Here is a 6,402-nt window from a genome sequence, read left to right as displayed (position 1 = left end):
GGTAGTGATGGGGTATGGTTTGATCTCCTGGGTAGGCCTTGACAGACTGTTGGATCCCTAGCGAACACTCTTGCCCTCCGTGGCCCATACTGTTTGGCTTACAGAACCCTGATTTTGTTGGCATGGGGAGAATTTACCCAGCACAGAGTAATGAGTCATAGTGGATCTACCCCCACTGAGAGGCCTTCAGGGACGTTTCTTGCTTTCCTGATAAAAAGAATAAATGCAGTGGATGCCATCCTTTCCTTCCTCTTCTTACCTTGATATAGCCAAGATGTCTGGAGCTTCGGTGGCTATGTTATGACCGTGAGGCAATGGTTAAAGATGGCGAAGCACAGAAAAGGAGAGGTTGGGCCTTTGGCCTCACTGGACTGCTCCACAATTCTTATGTCCAGAGTTCTCATTGTGCAAATAAATGAAAATCTTCATTGTTTCAGCCACTATTAGCAGGAATATTTCATTACTTAGAGCTGAGTTCATTCCTGATGAATACATGTAGACCACCAAATTCTTGCTCCTGTATCCTAGTGGGGTACAGTCTTAAACTCCGGGCAGATCAGATAACCAGTCCTGTGTCCCCCTCCAAGCTTCTCCTGGGGTCGATGCCCAAAGCGCTCTACTTTCTGGGTTGATTTTCGAGCATGGTAAAAGTCGGAGATTTTGTCCTACATGTAAACTAATGAGTTCGTTTGCCAGAATTACAAAAGACACAAGGTTTGAGAGTCAGAGAGTTGCCCCTCTGGACGTGAGCTGCTGTCCCAGCCCTGCACCTCTCTTCCTCTCAGGCCTAGCTCTTGCTAGAGTTCCAGACAGAAGCACATGGGGTCCTCGCTTGTCTGACACTTGCTCCTGTTGCAAAGCCCAGGGCAAGTGTGCCTGGCCCAGAGCTTGGCCCACATGCTTAGATGCTACCTTCTAGGGGCTGGGGAGGTGACCAGGTGGCCTCTTCAGCCCCACCGGGGGAGGTGGACAGTGTCTCTCACTGAAGTCATATGGTAAGCACACCCCAAATGCTGGAAGCAGGTTCAGGCTCTGTGTGACCCAAAATGAGAATGTCTGTAACAAACACTCACTACACATTGGTAAAAAAACATCTGAGGCAGGAGAAATAGAAGCTCTGATGTTTTACTAGAATGTAGGAAAAAACCCAGGGGGAGATAAGATACAGTAAGTTAAACTTTCCCTGGTTGTAAGGAGTAGTGAAATAGCAATCTCTCTCCTTATGATTATTTGGCAGTTATTTTAAACAATTAAACCAAAGCGATCTTTTTTATTAGGTCATAAACTCCTCCGAGTGGAGGACCATCCCCCACCTTGGAAAGATGCCATATTTGCCATGGAAGCCCATGTGCATTTGGGTCAAGGAAGTGAACTTGAGTCCTGGGTCCATTGCAGATCAGTCACTGACGATAGCTGTGTCAGGCACCTTTCTGAGAAACAGAGCTTGCACTCTTCCCATCACGGTGAGGGTGAAATCCAGTACGGATAAACTTAGAGCATAGACACCCAGCAAACATTCCTTTCCTTCCCTTATGTTTAGGGCCCTCTATCTTTAGGCTTCAGAAAGAAACACTCTGCCCACATTGAATGAACTTGGCTCCGGGGTGATATTCATAGCTGTGCTTCTGCCCCTCCGACTGCTGGCTAGTACGTGTGCGCTTACTCTGGAGAAACGTTGGCAGCTTAGTGTAATTCTTCTTTTTGCAGGCAGTCCCTAGGAGGATTTCATGTGCCAGTAGGACTTCACGGTCACTACTTTTCTTCATTCATGAAACAGTTCATTGAACAAATGGAACACCAGTTTAACACCTACCATTTTATCCCACCCTTGTGCTGTAGAACTCTGAGAAGGGGTGTTTGGGCAATGACTGTTTAGCTGACCTGTTGGATCAGACTGTTTTGAGAAGATGACGTCTCTACATCTACTCCTAACATGCTCGGACCACAGCTTTCACCTTACTTCTACTCACCTCAGCCCAGTGGACTTTTGAGTTAGGAGCTAGTCAGGTTGCATTTCAAGTTTCCTGCTTCCTGTTGTTCCCGGAGCTCCATTCCCACTTTTATCTTCCTTCTTCCTACTGAGAAGGCTCATCACTGAAACAACTTCCGCTGAGAACTAATTACGAAGATGGCAGTGAAGTTACTGTATCAGTAGTCTCATTAATCCAATCGCGATAAACACTGATGGAAATTAGTCAAGGCTGTAGCGTGGTGGGAGCTGGGCCACCGGAGCTCGGAGGGACCGCTGAGCCCATCTGGCTGCGCATGCCGACACCCAGTCCCCGGGAAAGAAGACGGGAAAGAAGGGAAGGAGCCAGCTTTTGGCAAGGGTTCTTTCTGGCTGCTGCAAAGCAGTGGGACTGCGGATACAGTGACAGGCTGAGACAGTGGAGTTGAGCTAATGTGGGCAAAGCTCAGTCCCATGGTGGAAAGAACAGAGGCAGGTAAGCGATTTTGGAATCGGCAGAACAAGTCTGTGTGATACTTGCACACACAAACTCTAGTAGTAAGACTAGGAAATCCACACAGACATGGCGAGTTCTGAACTCAGGACACCAGTATTCTCCAGGGAGCAAGGAAAGATGGCAGAACCCGGTCAGGGACTCGGGCTCCGGTTTCTTGGCCCTTTGCACACAGTTTCCTGATGTTCACTCGTCCTTGTTCCACCTGCTACCTCATCCCCCGGACATAACTTACACGGGACACAGGGAAGGTGACATCAGGTCTTAGGGACTCTTACCTTCAGCTTTCTCTGACACGATAATCCCTTCAGCAAACCCCAAGCCCCGTCAGCAAACCCTTTCCAAGGGTTTTGAGGAACTGTTTGCTTTAAATGAAAGGAGCTCTGCCGTTGGTTCCCTTGTCTGTCGGGCTTTGTGAGTTTGTTATGTTGGTCTCTGCCGTCTGTCTCCACTCTCTCTGTCTGGCTCTTTTTTTTTGTTTTTGTCTTTTTGGGTCTTGTTATGTAGTTCAGGCTGGCCTTGAGCTCACTTTGTAGCTCAGGTTGGCTTTGAACTCACAACGCTCCTCCTGCCTCAGCCTCCCGAGTGCTGGGATTACAGGTGTGTGCCACCACGCCCGGCAGTCTGACTCTCACTGTTTCTCTCCTTTTATGTTTTATGGGTCATTTCTTCTTCCCCTCTCTTTCCAAGTCCTTTGCTGCTGCGTCTTCACAATCTCTCACCGTTTTCCGTCTTATCTTTGCCCTTTTCCATGTCTCTCTCTTGTCTCTCTTTACGCTTACCTGACTTGTCTGAGGCCTGTGGGCAGGGGACGAACAGGAAGTCTCTCTCTACTGACATGGTCACCTGTACTCAAATCAATACTTCCCCATTCTTCTGCAGGAACAAATTTTGTCTTGTGGACCGCGCACTAGGAGAAAGCAGAGGTGGGTCCACGCTCATTTTTTTCAGCCTACAGCCCAGTACTCCCCGCTCCTGTGAGACCCTGGAGGGAGAGGCCCTTACTGACCATGCTGGGCTGATAGAGTCACTTTCAGCGAAGCCAATCTGGAGTGGGAGTTACTGGGTCAGAAATATGCCCTTGCTGTTCCAATAAGATTATATTTTGGGAGTTCTGAGAGCAATTCAGTAGAGAGAAAAATCCTCATTTCAGGCCGCGCTAGCTTTTCACTGTAGCGTGTCACAGCTGATGGTATCAAAAAGGAAAAGTAAACACCAGAGAAAGTGGTTTCATTTTCTGAAGGTTTGTGTGGTCATTTTTCCAGCCAGGACTCCCTATTCTGGGATTATAAAATGAGGACTGGATTTCCTTAAGCTAGGGGAACTGATCGCACCCCCCCACTGGCAGCGGCACCAGGCAAGGCACTGAAAAGTGGAAAAACAGGCGACGTACTGCAGGCTTAGGAGAGCAGAGAGGAGCCCCACGGCCTCATAGCCAGGCTTGGATCTTTGTGCTCAGTGCTGAGAAGCTGTACCGGCTCAGTGCAGAAGCGGGTGCTGCCTGTTTACAGCTGGATGTGTTTCTGCGGCGGGGTAAGTGTATCAGAGAGTGTCAGAGGCATGCTAACCTTCGTGTCCGTCAGATTGGATAGGAATTCACACACACACACATACTCACGCACTCACACACATGCGCAAGCAGACATGTGTGCCTCATGTTGACACGGGCATAGATGTGTCCTTTCCAGAGTACAAGTCCCCCGCCCTTCGGAAGTGGCCTTGCCCTCATTCCATGGCCTGTGGGTTTAATTTGCTGCTTCCGGCTTCTGGCTGACGGGCTTGCTGCAGTGTGTGGTTCGGGCCTCCTGGGCCCAGGCTGACCCTGCTGGGCAGGCAGCGGTCAAACATTTCTGGCTGTGGCTCCTGCGTACAGGAGAGGCCGCGCCTGGCTAGGGGTGCAGCTCTAGGGTGGGCCTCAAGCGCAACCCTGGCTCTGCCCTCCTGCAGACTCTGTGGAATCTGTGTCTGCCCTGCCGCCCTTCAAGGGTATCAGGTGCCTACCTGAGGGGTTGCAGCAAGGATGAAATAAAAGTGCTCTGAGGAGGACCAGAAGCACAAATTATACAGGGCAGAGCGCCTGCTTAGCCCAACCTGACTTTGTTCTCCAGAACCAGTGTGGAGCTGAGCGTGGGTCCTGCAGAGCCTCAGCTCTCCCTGGGGGAGACTGCTCCCTTTCCCTTGCATAGACCTCCACCCTCAGCTCAGGGTTGGCCCATTCTAAGCTCCTCAGGTTTCCAGCCTGCTGTGATGCTGAGCACCTGGGCTCCACAGTGACTTGCCAAGTTTTGCCTTAGATCAAAATGCTTGCAATTCTTTCATTGAGTGGCCCCCAAAAGTAGGATCCAGGGGTGTGTGTCAGATTTCATCTTATCAAAAAATTTTTTTACCCAATGCAGTCATCCAAAGAGAGACTGTCCAAGCTGGGTGTGGTAGCCCATGTCTGTAATCACAGCACTTGGGAGGCTGAGGCAGGAGGATCGCCTTGAGTTAGAGGCCAGTCTGGGCTACATAGTGAGTTCAAGCCCAGCCTGGACTACAAAGCAAGACCTTGTCTAAAAAAATAAAACAAAACAAAACAAAACCCAGAATTACACCCCCTCCAAAAAAAAAAAACAAAATAAAAAGAGAGACCCTCCCCAGAGGGAAGACTCATGTGGGGCATGGATGAAGGTATGCTGGGGATGCCTTTGGACAGACGCCGGCTGCAGGTAAAGAGCGGGCTTTAATAACCTGGAAGACAGGTGAATCCTGCATTGAGGAAGTTTCCTTCTGGAATCAGTAGACAGCCACATTAAAACAGGGCAAATAATTTCTTTTATAAAAGAATTAACCTTTAGCAGGGTGTGATGGTGCACACCTGTAATCCCAGCACTCCAGGAGGCTGAGGTAGTAGGATCACAAGTGTGAGCCCAGCCTGGGCACTTAGCAATTTAAGCAAGACCCAGTTGCAAAATAAAAAAATGGGCTGTGAATATAGCTCAGGGTGAAGCCCCTGGGTTTAATCCCAAGTACTGCAAAAGAGAAAGTTTGTTGGAATATTTTATTTTTTCCTACTTGTAAGCATTCAAACAATACTACAAGTGCAACTCCATGACAAACTTAAGTAGAAATCACCTGAAATTCTCCCCACTCTGAGATCACCACCTTTATGCATCAAGTATTGTAAGAAAAAAATGCATATTATGTATATAAAGTGATGGGGTGAGGTTATGTGTATGGAAAACAGAACGTTTCTATTGGAGGTGACTGGATAATTATAGAAAGATAAACAGGGTGTTGCAGGACTCCAGGACCGTGTTGGGGGTGGGGTCCAGGACGACTTGCTTGGAGGGGCCCAGGGAATATTCCAGATCCTCTCACCGCTCCTCTGCCTGCCGTCCTGGGTCCATAGCTTCTAACCTTGTTCTCTTTCTTTCCCTCATTACTATTTCTGTTGTTCCTCTTTGAAAAATGAACTTGCCTCTTCCCACTCAAATCAAAGAGCAACTTGATCGTTTCAGAGGTGAGGGAGAACAGGATCATGAGACCCTCCATGCACACTACTCAGCCTCATCAGCTCTCAGTGTTAAACCACATTTGCCTGAGCGTTCTTTGGAAGAAATTACACATCACACAGCTAAGCCTCCTGTGCACCCTCTCACGTCTTTCCTCTCCCTCCTCCCTCCCCATAGATACCCTGCTCATGAATCCAGCTTTTATCATTTCCATCCCCATTTTTATGTTTTTTGCCACATACGCTTCATAGCCATAAAAATTACAAAGCACTGTTTTGCCCGCCTTAAAAGTTTGTATAAATGGCATTTTGGTGTAAATGTCCCATTGCATCTTCACTCTTTCTTAACATCATTTTTGGGATTTATTCAAAGTTAATAGATGTAGCATCACTGTTTTTTTTTTTTTTTTTTTTGAAACAGGGTCTCACTATGTAGTCCAGGCTGGC

This window comes from Chinchilla lanigera, unplaced genomic scaffold, assembly GCF_000276665.1.
Source record: "Chinchilla lanigera isolate Chin_1 unplaced genomic scaffold, ChiLan1.0 scaffold00002, whole genome shotgun sequence".
NCBI lineage: Eukaryota > Metazoa > Chordata > Mammalia > Rodentia > Chinchillidae > Chinchilla > Chinchilla lanigera.
The sequence above is the reverse complement of the archived record's forward strand: the minus strand, read 5'-3'. Positions refer to the sequence as shown.